This window comes from Pleurodeles waltl, chromosome 6 (assembly GCF_031143425.1).
Source record: "Pleurodeles waltl isolate 20211129_DDA chromosome 6, aPleWal1.hap1.20221129, whole genome shotgun sequence".
In the NCBI taxonomy this organism is placed as follows: Eukaryota; Metazoa; Chordata; class Amphibia; order Caudata; family Salamandridae; genus Pleurodeles; species Pleurodeles waltl.
In genome coordinates this window covers 835239232-835264252 of record NC_090445.1, presented here as the reverse complement: position 1 = coordinate 835264252, position 25021 = coordinate 835239232, and the positions used below count along the sequence as shown (strand labels likewise).

Sequence of the window (25021 nt, the reverse complement as noted above, 5' to 3'; positions counted from 1 at the left end):
TTCATTAAAGGGAGCCAAGGTTACTTTAGTGCTCTGCCATATTTAGTGTCCGAGTGCGACCCTGTTCAGGTGTATCGAACTATTAAAGGTGCTATAACTATAGCATCTTTGTCGTGGTCATTCTTAAAAAAGGAGACCGTTACAGGTTTCCAACTAATCTTCAAGCTCCTAGAATGGCCTTTTAGTCATTACTGATAACAGCATCATCAACCAGCAGAGGGCAGCAACAGATTTCAAGTGGCCCTTACACGGGCGCCAGCAACAGGTGTCTCGGAGGAGGCTGCCTCTCCTGATCTCTAGCTGCAGAGGCTAGCGGAGACTCTACGCATCCCGTCCACTTCACCTCTCCAGGCAAAGCAGTGTTTCCTCCTCGTGACGTGAGACGTAGGGACGCAGGCGTCACGGGACCCAGCTGTCTGGTAATGAGAGCTGTCAACGGAGGCTGAAGCATCGCAAAGACGGGTCTCCTCGGCTGCGGGCGCGTGCTTCGATCCTCTGGTCTCCATCCCTGGGCGAGAAGGCATGGCCACGGCAGACCCGGGGCTGCACCCCGGGAGGCTTTGAGGTCAACGGGTCTCTGCTGCTGAAAGCTGAAGCCTTCTCTGCGCTCCTGTGTCACAGCAGCAGGTGAGCAGCGGCTGCTTGTGCCACACACACCGGGCTGGCACCTGCTCGGGGGATCACTTACACCTGAGGTCGGGGGGAGGGTGCCGACTGTTCCTTTTGTGCCACCCGTGCTGCGGGGATTGAGGAGCAACTTTCAAACTCGTGTTTAACAGCACATTTTGGAGTGAGCATGGTAACTTTTCCGGTAACTACTTAAAACAAATGTTTGTTGTATTTGTTGGACCGGTAGCGTGAAATGAACAAATGTTCTTCTAAGTTTCCCAACTCGAGGACGTGTAGTTTCTTTGTCTGTTCTCAAGACAAAACCCCCGCGTATTAGATGCTTTTCGTTTCTATGCCGTTCCTTTATTTCAGTGCCGCATCTATCAACCCGCTAAATGGTATTTCACACGGTGTGTGGCAATTGATTTAGTTTTGCCACCGTTTGGGAATTGAGGTGGATTTTGCAGTTATCCGTTTTTAGCATGATTTATTTATTGCGAAACTAATTAAAACAAGTTCGAAAAGATGAATTAGATTATTATTTTAAATTGTAGTTTTCATCATCAGTTTAGACTCTCCAGCTGTCCATGCTTTTGCTTCGTGTTACTTGTGCTGGAAGCGATCACCCTATTTAAAATGTTTTACATAATCTGATTATGCCTCTTTTCAAATATGTTCTTTGTTGTAAATGCATTTAGAATAGCAACAGTTTGTTCTATTGCTGAATAACTTTCACCAATGGACTGAACATTATTTCTCTATTACAAGATGTGGACAGAGAGCCTTTCAGTGATCCTGAAGCAGTCTCTTCACGAATAGGTTGTGCCGTTTGTCTGCTCAATATTACATATTACGTTTCCTTTTTTTTCAAAAGTCTTCTATATTCGCTCAAGGTTCATAGACTCAGTGGAACCGTAATGGTGTAAGCCTGCTTTCTACAAGTATTGCTACAATTTAACACATCACTTTTGTTGTTCACTCCTTATATATGATGCTACCATCCCCCACTTGAACACTTTTATTTTTCTAACTGTAATCATTTATCAGAGTAACATGACTAATGTATGTATTTTATTTACCCTTTAGTTTATTGCTTTTGTTTTTAGATTGGTGCTATTTATATATAATTTTGATCTAATTTTCATGGGTGTTTATCCTCCTATACTATTTTCTTTTAACTTACTTTCGTAAGGCATTGTAGGGAATTTGTATTTAGGCTCTGCCCATTGTTTGCTGTCATTAGAATGCTTCTCTTGTACCTGTACTATTCAAAGGTTATGTTAATACTGGCAGTGCTTTAAATGGGCCGGTACTGTCCGGTACTGAGTACCAGCACTTGTTTATTTTGAGAGGGAGAGTACCTGCACTTGAAAACGTAATGCTTTTAATTGGAGAGTACCGACACTTCTCAGAAATAAGCAGGTACTCTAATACAGAGCACCTGCACTTCTATTGTTCCATTTCAAACACTGAATACTGGGCAGGGGTGAGCTGTGCCTCTTTAAAGTCTAGATCTGATGGTTATAAGTTTCACACAAGTAAAACAAACATACCGAGGTGGACGTCCATTCACAAATTACCATATGTTAAAACATTCGTCTAGCTTTGAAATCCAATTAAGATGTTTTTGACCCAGTTCTTCAGCCTGACTGAGGCCTTAGTCTGTATATCTCTTATTATATCTCCACACAGTGCTGCACAGGTTTGCTGTCCAAAGCCGTAGCCCGCAGGAGGTTTCTAACCTGAGGGATAGTTTTGCCGCAATTTCTTTGAACCAAGTTAAAGTTTGTAACCTATGGGCTAGCTATGCAGCCTGAGCTGGTAAGAGCTCTTGAACCTTTAGGGTAGCACTCCTGTAAGAGGTCTGGACCTGTAAAGTCGTTGTAATCCAAGCAGTGGCTTTCCTTTCAGATGATCTAATCCTAAGTATAAACTATGTTTTTTACGCCTGTGCCTTTAAAACTGGATGTAAGAGCTCTGCAACAGGATATCTGTAGTGTCAGAGTCCTAAGCTTACAAGATCAGTGTAACTGAGCAATAACTTTACTGCTGAATAACTAAGCAGTAAGATTTTTGTAACCCAAAGATAACTCTGTTGCCCTAGGTCTTAAAGTGTAAGATATATGTAACCTAAGGGCAAGCGTAGCTGTTTAAAGGCTGATCTATGTAAATGTTCAATAATTCTTCTGTGCGAGACCTTAGTCATTAAGACCTCCTCACCCCACGGGATAAGTTCCCTTTCTAACGCTCTACTTCCTGGAATATGAGTGTGTAAGCCTTCCATGACCAAAGAGCAGCTCTGAATCCTAAGCCTATCAGATGACTGTACCCCACAGGACAGCTACTCGAGCAGGTAAAATATCTAACCTAAGAGACCGCATTCTACCCTAGCCTGAAATACCTGTATATCTTGACTCATAACTCTTCCATGGTACGCTGGCCTGTAGGACCTGTGTAACCCAAAGTATAGCTTTGTCAGTACAAATCAGAGATACATGATGTAAAATGTGGGAAAACTCTGGTGTCTGAAGATTAAGTCTCTGGAGTCCCTTCAGTTTGAAGGTCAACTTTTAGCTCCAATACTTTAAGCTCTTCACAACCTGAAAGATTACCATATGAGCCTGTAAGATACACTTAGTTTAAGGGATAGCTGGTGGATAAAGCTTCTTTCTGAGATCTTAGCTTGCAAGATGTCTTACCTGAGGGACACATTTACTGTCCATGGCTTACACAGTCTCTCTAACACTGGTTAAGTATACTGTCCAAGGTCTACTCATGTCCATTTTACATAATCCTAGGGAAATTTATGTACCCTGAGGCCATATGATCATTTTGACTTCTCTGGACTGCTACCCGAGTCTGTGAGATATGTATTCAATTGAGGACACAGTTTCTGCATGAAACTGGGCATGTATTAAGATCTTCGGTCTAAAGCTTAAATGTGTATGCTTTTGATAACCTGAATAATAGCTATATTCTATGAACCTTTACATGTTGGTAGAGATGATGACCCCATACTATAAGGCTTAAATCAACGTGTAGAGGTGAACATTTCCTGCACCACAATCTCTCTATATTAATTCTAAAGTCAAAATGTCCCTTAGCAAACCACAAGGTAGATCAATGTAACCACTCAAAGCCTCACAACTTTAGTTTATTGAAGAAGTTGCTACTTCTGTAGCATTGGTATCTGGTGCATGTTTTACAAATAAATAAACATACTTATCTGTACTTGAAAAATATTTTGAGTATTGTATATGATAGCAAAATCTGCAGATTTTACCATAAAATGTTGCTGAAATATACCACACACACTGCAGAAATTAATTACATTATACAGAACTTATGAATATCTGGCATTGAGTCTTTCTTTTTTCTATGTTGTCTGCCCTGCCAGTCTATCTTCTAGCTCTGCCTATTTCTTTATTTTTCAGTGGCATTAAGCCTTACATTTTTCTTTTAATGAAGCAAGGAAAGAAGCCAGCACATCACGCAGCAGACAAATGAATGCTGGAGTAACACTCAGATGGAACTGACATGATGTACTGGATTCTCCCTTGCTTGCTGTTAATTATGTCCCTACACAAAAACTGTGTGGATTGTTAATTAACCGCCATTGGCAGTGCAGGTGCAGGCTATAGCTTTTAAATAGTGCACTTTATGTAACACCTGTAAGAGGTATAGCAAAATTGCTATATTTGAGAACAGCTTGGAAGAAGTGGATTTAGGCTGCAACTGGTCTGTCTTAATTTTGCTTTACACCCAGTATAATTCTGAACCAGATCACGCACTGTTAGGCTTTCCTGTTTACATTTTGACAAAGGACTATCTGTGTGAATGTTGTGTGTGGTTTCACTCAGAGGTCGTTCTAGTGACAGCAGGGGCTTTTGAGAGTCTGTGATGACATCACAGAATGTTGATGTTGGAGATGGCTGATATCTGTTGTCTGATATCTGTTGTGAGACAGCTGTAGTTTGACTACTTGCTGGTAAGGAGCAGTGCTTAATTTGTGCTTGTTGTTTCCGGTGCTGAGCACCAGCACTTATTTTTGAGGTCCGGGGCTTATTCTTCTGCCTCAAGCATTTGCTGCGAGCAAAAGACACATATGGGAAAGACGGAGGAAAGGAAAAACGAAAAAGTGTCACAATGGGAGAAAGTAGAAAGCTGCTAGAGTGAGCTGATGTGGCAGGGAGTGGCTGTAAATGGTTTAAAGAGGCCCGAGATGGCTTCAGGATTACGCTGCCTCAGTATTCTGTGCTCACGCATTTAATTGCAGCAGCCGTGGGTTTAAGAGGAGGACTTTGAGCACTGGCACGTTTTAAGCACTGGTAAAAAGCTTGTTGTCAGGTCTCCCTAAGAGCTTCTATTCAAGATGGTCTCAGAGTATTCCATTTTATAATAATAACAGTTTATAAACCATACCTGGCCATGCTTTTATGGATTATGAGACGGGTACAATGTTGTTGGATTATTGACCCAGTCTGATACAACCAAAACCTCATATTAATATGGTGCTTTGTGTTGAGTGGTAGACTGTGGGTTAACAGGAACATGGTGAACCATTGGTATCCCAAATTAAGCAACATGAATGGAAGGGTTTACCCCCCATAATGGTGAATGACGGCAGGGGTTAATGTGTGGGAGAAAGAATGCATAAAGGTGAATGTGTGTCCATTTGAGAGACAATCCCCTCTAGTCCTGTGCATTTAAGTAGGATCTAAATGAGGCACAAGTAGCTTTCGGTGTAATGCTGTCCTGAAGGAAATGTGTACTTGAGATGCATTGGGGAAGTTAGCAGGATATTGCCAATAACCTTTTTGGATTGTGAATGATACTGTAGGATGATGATGTAAGTTTTAGAATGTGGTGAAGTGAATGCAGGTTTAGAATGCTGAGCTCGTGGTTACACGCTGAAGGATAAGGATGTGTAATACATAGCTCCGTGTATGGCTTATTCTTTGGGGGGTACCCAGGCTGGGGAGAATGCTGCAATGGTGGAATTTAGAGTTTATAGGACATCTGATAGGAAATGGGTAGTAACGGAATTCAATTTTACCGCTGGATTAAAATCCCAAACAGGGTACAATACAAGATAATACAAGATAGTTGTTGAAGTGAAAGATGTACCTTGCATAGTCTAAGCCATAATATCATTGAATTCAAGGGTATTGCTAAAAGGTCTAATATTAACTTGGTGACTTGTTAATATATTGGTAGCTTGCCTACATTACAAAATGGCACAGTGACCACAGTACCACCAAAGATGTTCAGTGGTGACCCATGTATGTGAGGCAGAAGAAACATTAATTCCTGCAGTTAACTCTGCCCAGTATACTGGTTATTCATGTCAAATACACAGTCGTAGTTCTGCATAGCTGCACAATAAAGAAAGATGTCTGAAGAATCTGAGAGGTTAGCGTACTATGACAGAAGAACAAAGAGAAAAACGCTCTTATGCATCTAGGGTTGTCTCAGAAGTATAGGAGGTCAAATGTGAGATTTCCGTTGCAATATTGTAACGAAAAAAGGTGTAACTCTGAACAGGACAATGTTACTAAAGTGGATATAGTTCGTTCTTAAATAAGTAGAATTATATGTAGCCAATTATGCAACATGGACAGTGTTTTCTTGTGAATGATAGCTTTTGACAATGCAGTGGAGGAGAGGAAATCTGTCTATTGCCTAATACAACGGCAAGGAATATTCTGACATAGCGGAGGCACTCTACATTATTATTATGGTATCACTAGAAGAGAAATTATTTTTTCGAGGTGAAACATCCTGCTATTGATATGCACTGCAGGGCATGACATATATTTCAACAAGGGCTCAGGTCGTCTTATCCTGGAGTACCTTAAAAGAATAAGACCCTCCATAATATGTACCGAAAAAAGGGGTAACTATTTTCATCATATATTTTCTAGGGTGCCTTATGCATCTTAACTCCTAGCGCATAGTGAAGGACTGGGAACAGAGTATGCCATTGTTAAGAAAAGACGTTACCCTTTGGGTTGCACTGATCACTTTGTGTGTCATTTCTTAATGCTAACACAAAGGCATCATTGATTTTTAACATTGATTTTAATATTTTTAATGAGATCCTTTTTTTCTTTTATCTTTGCAATACACAGCTCCCTCATTGTCCCACTAACCCCAGATTCTTCCCTTTCTACTTCTAAAAACAGGGGAAGCATGAATAAGGCACAGTTGAGATTAAAATCGCCCTCAAACAGTATGTCAGCTAATTCTCTTAGTCCTTACATGCTTGCAGGCAATTCTTGGTTTTATGAGGGCTTACTTGGCCTACCCAACACCTCTGACACAACTTTGGGTGAGCTGATCACTTGGCGAATGCAGCCATTCTCAGGCCGGGCACAACTGTGGCAGTTGCATCACACACAGGCTGATCACTTGGCAAATGCAGCCCCACACAAGCAGACACAACTTTGGCAGTTGTGCTGCACATGCACCAATCACCTGGCAGTTGTGCTGGCGAAAGGTAATGATTCCTGCCTGGAACTGATGGGAGAGTCTGGGGGATCCTTGAATGGCTGCATCATTCTAGATCGCTCTTCAGCAGTCTTCTCTTTTGGAAGATTCAAAGCCGCTGGGGAAGAACTGCACCGTCTCCTTCCTGGAAATCACTCCTCTTGAAGGGTGGGCAGGCTCGTTGTCTCTCAGCAGGAAGACTCCTAGGCACTTCAGAAGTGATGCACAGCTTCTCCAGCAAGAGATTCAGACTTCTGGTGACACCCCCTCACTTCTGGGAGACTGACTCTCAAACAGACATCAGCCACTGTTGCACAGCACTCCTCTGAATACTCTGCCGAGGACTTGCTTTTGTGGCCAGGGAAGCTTTGGAACTGGAACAGAAAGTGGGGTAGTGGGATCACACGTTTGTACACAACTGGCAGACAGGGTATGTGGATTCACTCTCTGAAACAGAAGAACTGGGGTAGGGTGGTTCTCCTTTCAAATTACCTTTCCAGGCTGTTCTCCAGACACAGCCTTTTTGGAGAGTGACACCGCTCACAGCAGGATGCTCTCTAACCTGAAGCACCCACAAGAGATACTCAAAGAGGTGTGAGGTTTCTGCACCTGGCTTTCTTTAGCACAACAGGTGAAATCAGGGAAAGGCAAAAGGCAAGTCTCACACAAGGGTTTCCTCACCTTTCACATCAGAGTCTGCAGTTCCTCCACCCCTACCATCCACCAAATGGCCCTGTTCAGGAATATTAATCAGCAGTTCCTTGCTAAGTGAGAGGCCTCACAGGATAAATAAAGAAACCCTGTCTCCTCTCCCCCTCCCCCTCACTTCAGTGTCTAGGAATGCTCCCTCAAAGTGCAAGTAATATTCTTCCACTGTCTGGAAACAGTCTTCACCTCCAGCTTGTGCAAGACCAGACCATGGACTTCCAAAATGGATCTCGCTGGCCTTCGTTACTTTGGCTCACTCACACAGCCATGTAGGCTACACACATCAACATGCTGAAAACACACTCGGAATGTTAGCACAAAGGAATAGCTGAGCTCATAGAAACAGACCTTTACATGTATGAGTCAGTAGGCCCCCAATCCAATGACTCTGATAAAAAGGTCTGATCAACTCTAAAGCCATGGTATGCTGCAACCACAGTTCTGTGTACTAAACACATTGTTAGAAATGGGGTCACTAGTTGCCAGAGGTATACATCTGTGCCCAAATAGAGTCCACAATCCTAGTCAGGGGATGTCACACACAATCCAAATTATCCTGTGTCCACCCTATGGTGGCTTGGCACTGAGCAGTCAGGCTTAACTTAGAAGGCAATGTGTAAAGTATTTGTGCAATACATCATACAGTAACACAGAGAAAACACTACACTACACAGGTTTAGATAAAAATATAAGATATGTATCTGGTTAAATTAAGGTCAAAACGATAAAGATGCATTAAGCACAAGTTGAGTTATCACTGTTGCAGTATTAAAAAGTCTTAAATCTTGGAAATCCACAGTGGTCTCTTGTTCACATAAAGTACCTGGTTTGTGTCAAAAATAACACGCATGGAGATGGCAGAGGAGGAGGTGTGCGGAAAAATAGGGTGTACGTCAGATTCTCCAACACGGCACAGACGATGCATCACTTCTTTCCATGCTGCAAGGGGCTTTGCCTCGATTTCTGGTGTGCAGTCTTGGTTCCTCACTGCGATGTGGGGATCTTTTTGACGCCCAGGGACGATGCAGGGAAATCCTGGGCATGCAGGAAGAAGTCACAGGCGTAGTGTCGATCCAGTATGGCGATGTGTCCAATTTTCTGTCACAAGGCAGGTACTGCATCGATTCTTCACTCAGGACGTCGGGCTGCACAATTCTGGCTCAGCTGTGCGTTGATCCGGTAGGCTGTGCGCTGAATTTCTGTCTGCAAGGCAGGCGCTGTGTGGATTCCTCACTTGGGAAGTCAGGCTGTGTCATTCCGGCTCAGCTGTGCATCGTTTTGCAGCTCGGCCGCAAAACAGCTGTGCATCGTTTCCGGCAGGCTTTGCGTCATTTTTTGGCACACAAAAAGTTTGCTGAAGAGATGAAGTCTTTTTGGCCCTGAGACTTCAGAAAACAGGAGGTAAGTTCAATCCAATCTTTTGGAGAGCACTTCTCAGCACAGTCAGAGGACACCAAGGCAGCAGGGCAATAGTAGGGCAGCAGACCTTCTCAGCAAAGCAGTCCAGATGAAGGATTGCAGGTTCAGGTCCAGAAGTGTCTGATTTGGTGGGTGTCATGGACCCAGTTTATATACCCAAAAATGCCTTTAAAGTGGTGAAGACTTCAAAGAGTGGCTTTGAAGTGCGCAAGGTCCCCTTTAAGTACATGTCTGTCTGCCAGGGTCCCAGTAGGGGGTTTGGCAGTCCATTGTGTGAGAGCAGGCCACTAGCCTGTGAAAGGTAGGTGTCAGGCCCTCCATTGTTCCAGCCCAAGAAGGCCCATTCAGTATGCAGATGAGTGCAGGTGTGACTGATTTTCCTGTGTTTATGGTTATCTGGGTGAAATGCACTGGTACTGGCCTGGCAGGTGGGACAGGACCTACAGAAGGCATCTGAGGCTGTCCGCATTCAGGGCCAATAAAAGTGGGTGACAAGCCTGGCAACGGTCTTGTCTTGCCCTAGATGTCCTGCCAGGGGAATGTCGTGAGCCAGGCCCAGTAACACTGGGGTACCATCAGCACACGTGCTGCCCCAGCCTCTGGTACTTTATGCTCCTTGCAAAGGAGATCATTCTCCCGATATATAAGGTGATCACCAGAAGCTTCACCTGCTGCTTGAGCTGAGGCCTGTTGCCTCAAACCCTTAAGAGTGGGGCACTTTTTCCCCACCTTACAGAATTCTTCCCTGATGGGCCCACTCTCAACTTTCCAGCCAGCAAGCTCAGGCAGGTCACATAGGGCAGCAATGTCTTCCCCGGTTGGCTCTGGGGCCTCTTCCTCCAGAACCCTGTCAACCACAGCGGGAATCTCTGGGACCGGTTTCCCTTGCCCCTCTTCTTGGCAGCTGTCTGGGCCATTCTTCCAGGCTCCAGACGCCTTGACTCCCCTCCTGGGCAGCTATGGACCTTGTGGTCATGCAGACCCACTCAGGCAATCCCAACATTTACAAGTGAGACCGTAGCTCTACCTCCTTCCAGGTAGTGTGCTTCAGGTTGTTGCCTGACAGACAATCTACAGGCGTGGCAGGACTCACAGCTACTTTTAGAGTACCAGAGACCAACCCCCCCCCAACTCAAAGGGAACCCGAGATACCAGTAGGTGGTTCTCCCAATTGTCAGCGACTATGACTTGGTGGAATGTGTTTGGGAGGACCTGCTCTGCTGATACCAGGTGACCCCTGGTCAGTAGTCATGCTGGCTCCTTCCTGTGTCACGCAGAGCCTCCACCCGTTGCCCATTGATGGTGACCCACTGCTTATACTTGGAAGTATTGGCAGGCATGTAGGCTTTTGGCACTAGCTCTGCATACCCCAGGGTCACTAGGGTTACCTCTCTCTGTTCTCCAAAGCTATCTGCGACTACCTCCCCCCCCCAAGCACTACACTAGCCAACCCAGGTGTCTGCCCTTCAGTGGGTGGCTGTGCCCTCTTGGGACACTTGGAGTTGCCCTTCGAGTGCCATACTTGGAGCACTCTGCACAAAGGGGTACAAACCTCCCTGTCTTATGTTCATGAAACCATTTCTTTTTAGAATCAGACTGGGACTGGTTACCACTATTCCCTTGGCAATTATTTTGGGGGCCTTTTGTGAACTCCTCATTTTTAAGTTTTTCTCCCCCTTTCTTCTGGTGGGAACCCTGGCCTTGTGGGTATCTCCCCCCCCCACCCCCCAGATAAATTTTTAGACACTCTAGTGCTAGCCCAGAGGTCCGCCTTCTAAGCAAGCTTCCTGGAATCAGTCAGCTTACTGTCAAGAAGGTACTGGTGCAACTCTGTACAGCAAATACTGAGCGTATGCTCTCTCAGAATCAAATTATATAACCCCATAATCATTTACTTTACTGCTCTGCACCCATCCATTCTGTGCCTTGCTAAAGTAATCATAAAAGTCTACCCAAGTTTGGTGGAAACATTTGGTACTGTCCCTGAATTTCTGGCGATACTTTTCAGGGGTAAGTCCAAACTTGGCAACTAAAATGGCTTTCATGAGTGGTATGTTTTCTGGTCCTTCTCTTATAATGTGAGAAGTGTGTCCCTCCCAGTTACTGGTACATGTTCCTACAGGCCCACCCTCCATTGCTCTACAGAAACCCCATGACCCATTAGTGCAACTTCATAGGCAGCAAACCATTTGTCAATGGCATCTCCCACCACATAACTTGGCACCACATGTTTGGGTATACAAACCTTTTTGTCTCCAGCAGGCCCTGTATGTATGCTGCCACCATCACTGCTGGACTCAGACTGTCTAGACTTGAGGTCCAGCTCTTTTAGACTCAGTTCATGAGCCATAAGTAGTTTATTTTCAGCCAAGGCCCTCTCAGCTGCAGCCTCACCTTGTTTGGCTTCTCTCTCTGCTTGTTTGACTTCTCGCTCTGCTTGTTTGGTTTCTCTCTCAGCTTGTTTGGCTTCTCTATCAGCTTTCCTCTCCTCTACCTCCATGTTTAACCTTGCCATTTGCAGTTGAAACTCTCTCTCCTCCCTCCTTTCCTCGGCGGTCAGGCCGTGACTTGAGACACTGCTCCCTGGTTTAGCCGGGGCACAAATTCAGGGGTATCACCCCCTCACTGCTGTTGGCAAAACCTCTGGAGAGCCATCCTCTGTCTCCTCCAATTCAACATCCTCTTGTGATTGGGCTTCTGCCCAGACCCTCAGCACCTTTTGGTACTCCTCCTGCCTGGAGGCACCCCGGGGAGGTACTCCCATCCCCTTGCAAAACCCTTTTAGCTGGTTGACAGTGCATGTCTCCAGCTTAGCTAGGTCAAACTCTCCAGCTCCTCCTTGAGACCCAGCCAGAGACATGTTGTATAGGATTAGATTAAAATGTCAAGCAGGAAAAATTGCAGCAAAAAGAGAAAAAAAATCAAATTGACCTTTCACTGTCGGTAGGTAGTGTCACATAGCTATTGAATGTCACTGCACAAACACAAGTCCTATCCTCACCACTGATCACCAGTGTTAGAAATGGGGTCTCCAGTTGGCAGAGGTATACACCTTTGTCCAAATAGGAACCACAATCCTAGTCAGGGTAAGTCACGCAATCCAAATTATCCTGTGCCCACCGTTTGGTAGCTTGGCACTGAGCAGTCAGGCTTAACTTAGAAGGCAATGTGTGAAGTATTTGTGCAATAAATCATACAGTAACACAGTGAAAACACCTAAAAAATACACCACAAAGGCTTAGAAAAATATAAGATACTTATCTGGTTAAATTAAGGTCAAGATGATAAAGATTCAATATGCACAAGTTGAGCTATCACTGTTGCAGGATTAAAAAGAGTCTTAAATCTTAGAAATCAACAGTTGTCGCTTGTTTACACAAAGTACCTAGTTTGCTTCAAAAATAACATTCACAGAGACCACAGAAGAGGAGATGCATGGAAACGATGTGTTGTTTCTTTCCACACTGCAAAGGGCTTTGTGTCAATTTCCAGTGCACAGTCTTGGTTCCTCACTGCAATGCAGGGATCTTCTAGACGCCCAAGGAGGATGCAGGGAAATCCTGGGCATGTGGTAAGAAGTCACAGGCGTTGCATTGATCTGGTATGGCGATGCGTCAAATTTTCTGTTGCACGGCAGGTGCTGCGTCGATTCTTCACTTGGGAAGTCGGGCAGCGTCATTCCGGCTCGACTGTGCGGCAATTTCTCGATTGCGAAACATCTGTGCATCGTTTCTGGCAGGCTGTGCATTGATTTTCAGTGCACAAGGAGTTCCCTGAAGAGATGAAATCTTTTTGGCTTAGAAACTTCAGAAAACAGGAGGCAAGCTCAATCCAAGCCCTTGGAGAGCACTTCTCAGTGTCGGAGGGCAGCAAGGCAGCAGGGCAACAGCAGGGCAGCAGTCCGTCTCAGCAAAGCAGTCCAGATGAGTCCTTTGGGCAGCCAGGCAGTTCCTCTTGACATGTTGCAGGTTTAGGTCCAGAAGTGTGTGATTTGGTGGGGTCAAGGACCAAGTTTATATACCCCAAAATGCCTTTAAAGAGAGGGAGACTTCAAAGAGAGGTTTTGAAGTGCACAAGGTCCCCTTTCAGTACAGGTCTGTCTGTCAGGGTCCCAGTAGGGGGTTTGGCAGTCCATTGTGGGAGGGCAGGGCACTAGCCTTTGAAATGTAAGTGTCAGGCCCTCCACCCTTCCAGCCCAGGAAGACCCATTCAGTATGCAGATGAGTGCAGGTGTGACTGATTATCCTGTGTTTGTGGTTGTCTGGGTTCAATGCACAAGAAAGCTGTCAACCAGCCGAGCCCAGACATTGATTGAAGACAGGCTGTAAGGCCCATATGGATTTTAAGTGCAGAGAAATGCTCACTTTCTGAAAGTGGCGTTTCTAAAATCGTAATGTAAAATCCAGCCTCACCAATAAGCAGGATTTTCTATTACCATTCTGGCCATACTAAATATGATCTGGTTACCCCTTTCTGATTAGAATCTACCACTCAAACAGTATATGAGGGAAGTCCTAGTGCTAGCCTATGAAAGGAGCAGGCCTCACAGTAGTGGAAAATGAACTTGGGAGTTTTCCACGACCAGATACAACACACATGTACCTGTCCTGCCTTTTACCTACATAGCACCCTGCCCTTTGGGTTACCTAGGGTTTACCTTAGGGGTGACTTAAATGTAGAAAAAGGGGAGTTTAAGGATTGACACATACTTTTAAATGCCAAGTTGAAGTGGCAGTGAAACTGCATACACAGGCATTGCAGTGGCAGGCCTGAGACATGGTTAAGGGGCTACTAATGTGGGTGGCACAACCAATTCTGCAGGCCCACTTGTAGCATTCAATTTACAGATCCTGGGTACATGTAGTGCAGTTTACCAGGGACTTACATGTAAGTCAAATATGCCAATGTTACCATGTTTAAGGGAGAGAGCATATGCACTTCAGGAGTGGTTAGCAGTGGTAAAGCGTGCAGAGTCCTAAAACCAGCAAAAACAGTATCAGCGAGGTGGAGGGAGGCAGGCAAAAAGTTGAGGGATGACCATCCTAAGGCTGTCAGGTCAAACACACATTTACAGGGACAGTATTCCACTGTCTCCAACTAAGTCCTACCATGGGGAGCCTCTCCAGGTCACAGGACAGGTCCAAGACTTACTCATATTCATAATAATAAGGGACAGGTCAGAGCCTCTGTGGACATGCTTGTTTAGCATGACGACCAGTGCCAAAAAATCGTAAGTGAGAAAACGAGCTACACACACATATAGGGGAACACTCTATTATACCATGCTTTGAACATTCCTGTCTCAAAAGCAACAAACAAAGAACAGTGAAGTCCCAGTTCTAGATGGAAAAAAATGTTGGCTGCCTATTAAACCAATCGTGTGTCTGTTTTGTACAGTCAAGGGCTTTGAACACTACATGCAGAATTAAAGCTTCAGTACTGTCAAGATTGACTTTTTTTAATTGCTTCATGAAATCTTTTTGTCATGAATATTTCTAAACTTTTGACTTCAGTGACCTGTGCTCCTGGGCTAAATTATTATATGGAATTTTCCTTCCTGTTTTTGACTGGAAGAAATGGGTGGAGTGGATTTAATGACCCGAGAGCTGCAAGCATTAGCTTATGTGGTCTAGGACTTTGTTCCCCAATTTATATGTGCATCATTTGCAAAGATACAGAGACATTTTACAAGTGTGCAAAAGGAGAGAGGAGTGTTGTTCTCACTTTTGATCTGTAAATAGTTGCCAAAATGCTCAACAACTAAGGAAATTAACCTGCACTTCATCATAAGAAATTCTAACCTACCACAAAACACTGCATTCTCGGTTCGGAAATCATGTTTGTAGGTCCGAAGGTAAGTAATGTGTTTCATATGCTATAGTTATATAAACCTACAGGTCCAAATTAAAAGTCTGTTAAAAGGTTTGAAAGACAGAAGCAGTTTGGGGTGAAAAGGAAAGTCCCGAAGCATTTCCCTCATCCCTTGATGATTTCACTAATAAAAAATACAGAGGTGGCAACCGTATAGTGAAGATTTAGGTGTATGATATGGGAAAGGGTAAGATTTATAGTGTAGAGTTAGCTTTACATTAACATTGAAGGTAGGAGTTAATCTGGGTGTATGGGTGTGATTTTAGGACTATGGTATGGTTTAGGGCTAGACTTATAATTTAGGGAACAAGTACAGTTATAATGAGGCAAATGTTTAAGTTATTGCTTGGGCTTGGGTCGAGGTTGGTGATAGGATTAGGAATAGGGTGAAGGCAAATGTTATGGTCCGCATTAGTGTCAGAGATATACTATACTTAGCGATACCAATGATGGAAGCGCTGGTTTTAACATTAAGGGCTATGGATTATGATTCTCAAAATCATGGTGAAAGTGTCAGGGTAAGAGAATACATAACTGAATGACATATCAGTGGAAAAATTAAGATTATTATATAAATGAGTAGCATTTGAAGGCTTCAGTTCTTATGAAACTATGCTCTAATACCACATACGCTATTAATATTCTAAATTAAAGTTTCAAACTTTTGGGTTCAAACATTTGGATTTCCAACCTGGCGTTTTCACACTAGGTTCAATAAGGCACATCTTGTTTGTATATCAGTGTCTCACCTGCCCCTCGCCTATCGTTTGCACCTCTTCCGTAGCCCGAATATTCACTGTCTCTGTAGCACGCACCTCCACCACCGGTCCCCTGCTTATATGCACGTAGCTTTAACCCCTGTACTGTGTAGCTCTCTTCCCCCCCAGACTGACACTGCGTGTGCCGCGCCTTTTCAATGTATGTCTCTATTCAGCTATCCATTCTCCCTTTCACAATTCACCTTTCATTTGTTCCCTTAACATCTGCCTTGCTTCTCTTTTCTGCTTCTGTCTACTAAACTTCCGATTTCTCCACAGAATATTTCCTCTCCACCTCCTCCTCCTTCGCTCTCATTACCATGCATATCTTTCCTGCACCTTCTGTTGGTTCTGTAGACGTTATTGCAGCTTTTCATTCTCAGCTATCCGCTGAATCGCTCCCCTGTTAAATATTTAATTCCTCTCCCTTTTCGAGGCTGCAAAATAATATACTCTGCAACAGAAGAGCCACATGCTTGCATTCCCACCCAGTACCTCATGCCCTGGCTCTGTAATCAACGGGACGTTTGCAATCTGGGACTGGTTTCTTTTTTTGCCATTATCTTGATGAGCCTATTTGTACCAACACGCCTTAAACAGTTAATTAGTAAATGCCTTTGCTATAGTACATTGCTATAGTACATCCTTCGAAAGCAAGCCTCAGTAAATCACGTATTCTTTGTTTAGGAGAACAAGCATTGGCAAAGCCAATAGGCCTTCCCTATGTGACACCTACAGGCTTTTCCAATGCCTTTTAGCCATGTTATACAGAGTGTAGCTGCTGTGGATAGTGACTAAAAGCAACACAGACAGCGGGGTGTGGGGGAGGGGAAGGGGAAGAAGCAACACTGGCAAGGAGAACAGGGGAAGATGAAAGAAAAATAGTACCTGCAACACAGCGCAAGTAGCAACGAAAGGACACTAATCAAGATGAAACACTAAGTACTTGGCCCATGCCTCACACGAAAGAAGAGGAAGTGCACTACGTTACTACCCATGTAGGAGGTAGCAAAAAAGAGTGAGAATAAAGTCAATTAAGGTTAAGCAATGACGGGCCCCAAGCCCTTTTGTATTAAACAATATCTCTCACAAGCAAGAACACACGTAGCCTAACATTATGCAGGAACCACAATAAAATGAAGACGACAGCTGCATGATGGTTGGATAGTAGCAGCCCACTAATAAATTCACGTGCTCCAATTCAGACAGGCTTTGAGCAACTTGCTTTTAAGAGCAGCGGACAGAGGCTCTGGCTTCTGTGACTGCACACTTTGTGTAACTGCACTGGAGGCAGGCTGTCCTGAGGTGAAATGGGCAGATTTTACACACTGCTGGTAAGTCCTTGCCAGTCACGCTCAACCTCTCATCTTTCTAATATTGATAAAAAGAGTACCATTAAGATAGTGCAACAGGGAATATGTCCTGTATTGGCAGGTGCACCTGAAAAGATGGCATGACCTTTTTGTGGTCGAAAGCTTAACTACTATTGAGTTGGGTGTATTAATAAGGAATCTCTTCTGAAAAGCCATTAAGGCCAGAGTGGACACATGATAGTGTTTCTGATGCACCATCTTGCGGGGACAAATCTCTGTGTAGGCTAATCCACCCTTCACTGACATGATGGTACAATCACAAACCTTCAAAGTGACCCTGAACTACATGTCACTAGTTCGCCATCAGTACTACAGTCGTGTACATGTTCATTTAAAAGAGCAGTATTATCTTGGTGCCACTAAAATATCATAACATCTTCACTATGCTTTGTGGTTTCTACTCCAAATGAACGTTGCCTGAAACCCCCAAAACAAACCATACGAGCATGAGCATTAGGCTTTGCCCCCCAAAGGATACTCTTGTGTTTGGTGAAGCGGTCTAGATATTAACACCATACCTCCCATAGACACAGTAAACACTTTTGAGTGTTTACTCTGTCTGAATTAATTTTCTTCACACAAAGGAATGTGTCAGCTAGCACTAGGGTAACAAACAAGCGGAGTCTGAGCCTGCATGGCTTGGTTGGATTAAATACCCAATGACCCGAAAGTAACTAAGTATGTTTCGAATTAGTACTGGAGTTTTAGCGTTAAGTGTGGTCCTGTGGGGGAACAAGCCTAAGCTCGCATGCTGGCCAATAGGAGGGAAGGTGCAAAATGGATAATGGGTGGGAGTGAACCGAAAACTTGATGGGAAGGAAAAAAGCAATATGACGTGGCCTAGTGCTTTTTTTTTTTTTATTGTGGTGGGCGCTCAGACAACGGGAGGGTGGTGAACAATCTGAAGAGATAACAAGAGGATGGGGGGGTGGATGGAAAGAAGCAACGTTGACTGTGTTGGGTTGATAGAAAAGAAGTAACACATACATCAGGGGTGAGGGGGGAAGCAAGAAGACAAGGGGGTGTGGGAAGGGAGGAAGCAACATGGAAAAGAATGACAGGGAAAGAAGAAATTAAAATGGTACCTAAAGCACAAAGCAAGCAGCAGCAGAGGAACACTGATTAGGATGAAGCAATCAAATCTTGGTCAATAAGAAGAGGAAGTTAAGCCAGTAGACACTAGCCAATTAGGAGGAAACAAAAAGGAGTTACAATAAAGACATTGAATGGTAAGCAATGGGCGGGCTCCAAGACTGTTGTAGTAAACAATATCTCACACAATCGAGAGCACGTGGGCTAGCTCACGTGCTGTCAGGGGCAAGACCTAATAACCCATAAGATAGTATCGTCCCAAAACTGAAGATAATAAACCATGAACTAGTCAGCTGTCTTATTAGATCTTTCTACTGCTTAAATACATAAAAAGGTCTGTTTGAATCTTATTTTCCCAAAAACATGGCATCAGAGTATTTTTCTAAAAATTCTATTGACAGATTTGGGGGGAGCACATGAGATCCAGATTTTTTCATTTGTTTCTTCCATTTCCGTAACATATTAAATTCCTCACTTCTTTGGTCGTGATTGTCAAGCAATGTATATTAAGGGACAGAAGACGTTTTTGTTTGTTGTTCATAGCAATTTGCAAGTTACCCTTGTATATTTGTTTAGAGGATAGAGTTATTTTTGCAAGAAACATAGATATGTCTGTTTTATCTTCATGGAGTAGTACATTTTCAAATAGGAATTTCATTTGCAGAATAACATGTTTGGTGGTATAAGTATGCCCTATAAAGGTGAGATTCACATAGGAATTTACATTTCTTTCCTAATTAACCATTATTAGCTTCTACTGCATAAATCAGGTTTAGAATTTCATATACACTCACATAATAAATGATCCAGAAGTCTCCTCCCCTTTCAAAAAGCCTTCTCCATTAACGTTTACTATTGTCTTTTGCCTACTTATTCTTAGTGACAGATGCTGAATAATTTATATCTGCCACCTGTCTGGCTGGAAGGACGTTTTTCTTATCAACATGTATATATCTTATTTGCTAAATAGTATTTTAGCTTAATTGTGGTATCGATCTCACATTATTTGGCAAGTCTGGATTTGTTCCCTGCTTAAGAATTAGGGAGATTGTTATTTCCAACCATGGTTTCTGGACATTGTTGTTTTTTGTAATATATAGTCTGTGTTGCTCAAGAGTACTGCTCACTGTTCTGTATATCTCCACACCCAGCCTGTTTGTACTATGTGGTTACCCACTCATTAAACCCATCACGACCTTTTTTTGATTACCTCACATTTGCTGCTCTTTTAGGTGCTTAGCTCTCAGTCAAATTGGTTTAAACCGAAAAGTTCTTTACAGGAATTATTTTACTTAAATGAAGTTCTCGTATTCCAATCTAACCAATAAGTTTATATAGTTGTAGACCACTGAAATCCAAGTTCACAATTTGTTTTATTTGGTTTTACATTCGTTTGCCAGGCTTAAACAGTCACTCTTTTGACTATGCTCAAATCTGTTAGTTCCAAAATGTTTGTTAGCCTTCCAAAATATAACTCAAAATATTGTTGCACTATGTTCTGCAGAACCATAAGGCCAGATACACTAACTGATACGTTTAAAAAAGTACACCACGTTTTTGCAACCTGTGTTTTGGGATGCAACCTGTGTACTGATTGGTTGCATCACAAAATCTCCAGTCACAAGAGATTGCAGAGAGACTTACATAATAAATAGTAATTAGGCAATTTGCAATTTACGATTCATGTGATAGGCTCCAAACACGGAGGTTGTAGCCAGTAAGGAACAAGGGTCCACCATACCTGTGTTTGCATTCCTAAACAGGATTTTTTTTTAACCCGTTTGAGCTAACTTTTGTGGGAGCTGACAGTGGTCCTCTGTACCACTGCCTGCCCCCACTATGGTCACCTGATACTATTCAGTCATGGTAAGGTGTCCTGTTTAGAAATCCCTTACCACCTCTTTTGAGGTGTCTGTAACTGATCAGTTGTTTGAGAGTGCAATTGCAGTCGCAAAACATTGATACATGCTATGCTTCCAAATTGCAGTTCGGTAAGGGTTGCATGCCCTGTTTTGCGAGTCAGAAGGCTTTGCCATCTAGCAAAATGGGCTTAATACATGCGTCCAAGCCATTTTTGAGGAAAGAATCCCTGTGATTTTATGAATTTTAAAGTTTGTGGTTATATAATGACTTTGTACATCTTGTCCACAGTGCCTTCCTTCAGGTGCTTAACGTGGGCTTGTTTGTAACAAAGATCCAGTTTTGGGTTACGAGTTTCATTTTTATACAACGTATATTAATTTCTATAGAGATTATATTTTATTTTTCTTTCAGTTTTTCTTTTTTTAATGGAAATCTCTGGACCACTTTCTTTTAAATTCTGTAGGCTGCACATTTCTCTTTGTTGGTAACCCTGTGCATTTTTAGATGTGACACCCTGGATCTAATATTTCTTTATATTGCTCTTTACTAGCCCCCACGGTCCATGATGCTGTGTCCAGTCTCTGTTTATTTCTTCTATTCTTTTGCTGAACTGTCCTACCATTTAACCAAGTTCAGTTTCAAGGTTGTTGCAGAACTATATCGCTCCACCCAACTTTCTGATCCTGAATATGCGAGTTTCTCTGACTTTAGTATTTCTTCTTCCTTCCCTTCTTTCAACTTTTTTTGCATAGATTATTGCATTAGTAACGTTCATTTAACCCTCCTTCCTGGTGATCACTTGGATTCAGCACTGTCATTTTTGTTCCAAGGTAGCGTCTCGCCTTCTGTATCCACATAAGCACATGTTTCCTGTTCCTTCTTTCTTCCCATTAAGATCATGTGGACCTGAATCAACTGAGGGATCTGCTGAGACAATTTTACTGTCTTTTGCCCCTCCTTCTCTTTAAGTGTGGGATCCTGTGCTAAATCAGCCTTTGTCACCCTGGAGGTGGGAGAGAGGACTACTTGGTTTTTTTTTATACCACACTGCATAATTCTGCTTTGATATCAGTTATATAATAGCATACAGCATTGTGATAGACTTCTGAATCGCCTACTAAATATGTTTCCAGTTCAATTATATTTATCTATTTATATCCTTATTAGAGTAGTCTGATGACTGCACGTGCTTAGAATTTGTAGCACGTCTGAATGAGCATTCCTTTCCTTAACGTGGTGTGTTAGTCCCATGCAACCTCTGCTTTATCGCTCTTCCTCATCCTTCATTCACTGTCTTGCGCCGGTGAGTCTGATGCCCCTTAAAATTCGTACAGAGTTGCAACACTCCTGATAGCGCTCTACCTTGGCCAAGTCAGGGCTGTCCAAGTATCTCATTTACAAGAATTTAAGTAGTTATTTCACATACAGCTGTACAGGGCACCTTCCACCACAACTGTGAAAATACAATTTTACTAATGTGTCTCAATCCGAAGCTGAAGCATCCCTTGATCTGCCAGTATGGATACACAGACACAACTACTGCATGTCACTTCTGACCTATTATAACCATGTTATTCCAATACTTGCAAGTATACACAGCTAATCAATTACAACTCAGTCCTCATCAATAGCCAGTATGGTAGTACTGGGACCCAAAGACGGTGCACCTCGGCTCGGATCAGATTGGCAATATTTAAATATGTCATAATCCTAGAATGGAGTAATGGCAGTTTCCAGTGTTCTGAAACAAAACACATTTTGCACAATTTATAAATCAGCATTGTTAGATTTCCTTTAGTTAGCGTGAACTATTCATCCATTCCAACCTCCCCAAGCCAGGAATCAAGATCTTCATTTCTTCCCTGCTTTTCATTTCTGCCCATATCCCCTGCAACTTTCTTCTATACCCCTAAATCCGTCTATATCTATTACACCTTACCATCATACCTCTCCTCACAAAAATCCTATCCGCCTCTCCTCTAGTGGCATTCCGTTCAACTCCTGCTCCACAATGTACATTTTTGTTGTTTTGGAGCCACTGTACGTGTTGGTGCACCTCTGCTCTCTCAGCATCCCCTTGTCTATCCCTTACTTATCTCCCCTCGACCTAACCCTTGCCAATATGCATTACACCTTCCCTCTGCACGTCTGTTCTACACTTCTTCCTAAACTTCACTTTCTTCCCTTTTGTTCCTGGAACATTTCTGTTGCCTGTAATTCTCCTTGTGTGAACTTCTTCCCTGCACCCCTATGAGCAAGCTGGGTGCTTAGGGCCAGGGTGAACTCAGACCATCCATTCTGCAGGACATTGTGCCTGTTCTTGTGGTGCCAGTGCTCTTCAAGTGGACACAGGAGACACGGCTTCCGAACCAGATACTGAATGGCTCACACAAACATGCAGTGGACTTACTGATGATTGCTGCAATGTGTTTATAAATTGCTTCGTTATCATTTAAGTTGGTGGGTGTTTACATAACCTGTTTTATATTATAGATGTAGTTTATGTATGGGTCAAATGTTTTGCATAAACTGCAGCAATGCTTTATAGTAATGAATATACTGCTGTAGCAGGTACACAAAAGGGGTTTCTGTGTTTGAAAGTATGCCTTCCGTTGCATATTGTTGGACAATGATGTTGCCAAATTGTAATTACAGGGTATGGGATATGCATAAATGTCACTCTGCTTGGCAGTCACTTGTAAAATGCTCTCTACAAGCACTAGGATTCCTTTTTTCAGTGCAAGTATTATCTTTGCCTCTAGAAAGGTTGCAAATGCTACATTCCTTTACAGAGGAATTTAAATCTGTTTCCATCAACAGGTTTACATCCACAATATGAATGCAAAAATATCCACCTGCTAGAGTCCTTAAAATCCTGCATGAAAAATTGATCAGTGAAAAATGTACTTGCTTCCATCACTTATTTTTTTTTCAATGCACTGATGCTTCCTTTCTACGTACTGCATGTCTCTTCTGTATACAAATTATTCTAAATCTCATGCTTGTCTCTTAAATTCTTTTTTTTTTTATACCATAACAATGTCTATCCCAGAAAGCATCTGATCCTCCTGCAGCCCCCCTAATGATCACACTTAAAGTCACTAATTACCACAAAGAAACTGGAGTAGAAGAATGGAATGGTTTCCTTAGCGTGCAAGGCTAACCACTAACTTTAGGCTCACAGGTATTGTGCTATTTGCTGTAAAGCTCTCCAACGCCTCCGAATGAGTAGCAAGTGCATTATAAATGCAATTTAAATTTAAACTTCTTCTTGCACCTATTGCTTACTTTTTGATACTGTTGATTTTGACATGTTATACACCTATAAGCTCTAACTTCTTTAACATAATCGTCCCTGTGCAGGAAATAACATACACAATAAAACTCAGATTTGTGTCTTGCTTAGTCTACCTAATTTCTTTATTTCTTTGTAGTTCGAGAGTAAGTGTACAACCTCCTGAATACTTTTAAGTATACTTCTTCTGTGGGCTTCCAGCTATTGCATTTGTTAGTTTGAATGTCATTTAAAAATCCTTGCTTGCTAGTGGTCAGTCATGCCTCTTTGTCCCTCCTTCTTCGGTGTGGGACAAGGACCAACTACTGTATAAATATGCTTTGTCCTGTTTATCAGGTCTGTAGGGGACTTTTTTTTGTTCCTGCTCCTGTCCAGGGAAGCTTCCCTTTTCATTTGAAGAGCATTCTTCCTCTGAGCTTAGCTGTAAACAAGGCTATAAATCAGGCTGTTAGCTTGGTCACATTTGGTCTTTGTGCACCCTCTCTCAGCTGCCTGGCTCCCGCCCTTCCTTGGCTTGGATTTTCTTTACCAAGTGTGACTGCCTGTGTGTTGAGAGTAAGGGGGAAGGATCTCTTGTAATTGCTTATGGCCTAGGCACCAAGCTCTACCAGAGCTCCGCAATCCTTACAGACAGTTCCCACTTCTGCTCCATACTGGGATGCACTTGCAGCTCCATCAGTGCACCTCCATTCACACACTCCAAGCCCTCAGCCATGCCAGGAACCCCAAACATGCTGTCTGCGAGAGCACCTCAGTTCTTGCAGTCAGTATATACACACTGCTGCTCCAGTACTGGGACCTCAAGTGCAGCTCCATCAGTGCCGCTCAATTCACACACTCTAAGCCCTCATCTGCACCAGTGCCAGGAACCCCACCCACGCTGTCTGCCAGAGCACCTCAGTTCTTACAGTCAGTACACACTGCTGTTCGAGTACTGGGACCTTGGGGGCAGCTCCATCAGTGCACCTCAGTTCTACCCCGACGAGGTCACTTCCTTTCCTATACTGGGACTCTTCTTACATACAGTTCTATTATAGGAGCTCCATTCCAATATTCAGTCCCACTGCCAAGCTAATACTGGACCCAAAAGAGCAAACCACAGCTCAGCAAGTGTAACATCCAACGCCACTGTTGATGGGAACCACCACTGCTCCATCAGGATCCATCAATTCTAACATTCAGTGCACATTTCTTATCAGTACTAAGGCTCATACACACGCCCTTCAGGACTCCTCGCTTCTGTGGTTCAGAGGCAATGCTGCTCCCATACTGGGCCCCACTCGCAGCTTTACCAGGGCACCTCCAGGCTAATACTCAGCAACACTGGCACGCCAATACTCGGTTCCACACATAGCTCCATTAACATACCTCAGTTCTGACCTTGTGTGCCCATTACTTGTTCCAGTACTGCAGCCCACATACAACTCTGTCATGGCACCTCAACCCTAACCTGCAGCGTCCCATTATTCCAATACCAGGAATTACATGGCGCTCTGTTTCTGTTTCCTCACTCGCCTCCTTTCTGTTATTCCAGCACTGGGCAT

General features: G+C 43.3%; 1 protein-coding gene across 3 annotated transcripts in view; it reads left to right on the top strand.

The window, feature by feature from the left end:
• The first annotated feature begins 298 nt into the window (after nt 1-298).
• PDZD7 (PDZ domain containing 7) overlaps nt 299-25021 on the top strand; it is a 608602-nt gene continuing 583879 nt past the window's right edge. For 2 of the 3 annotated variants that reach the window (XM_069239535.1, XM_069239534.1), the window contains exon 1: nt 299-627. The gene's annotated coding sequence lies outside the window, so the exon portion shown is untranslated. The remainder of the gene's footprint in view (nt 628-25021) is intronic. The other variant, XM_069239537.1, reaches the window with a different exon arrangement.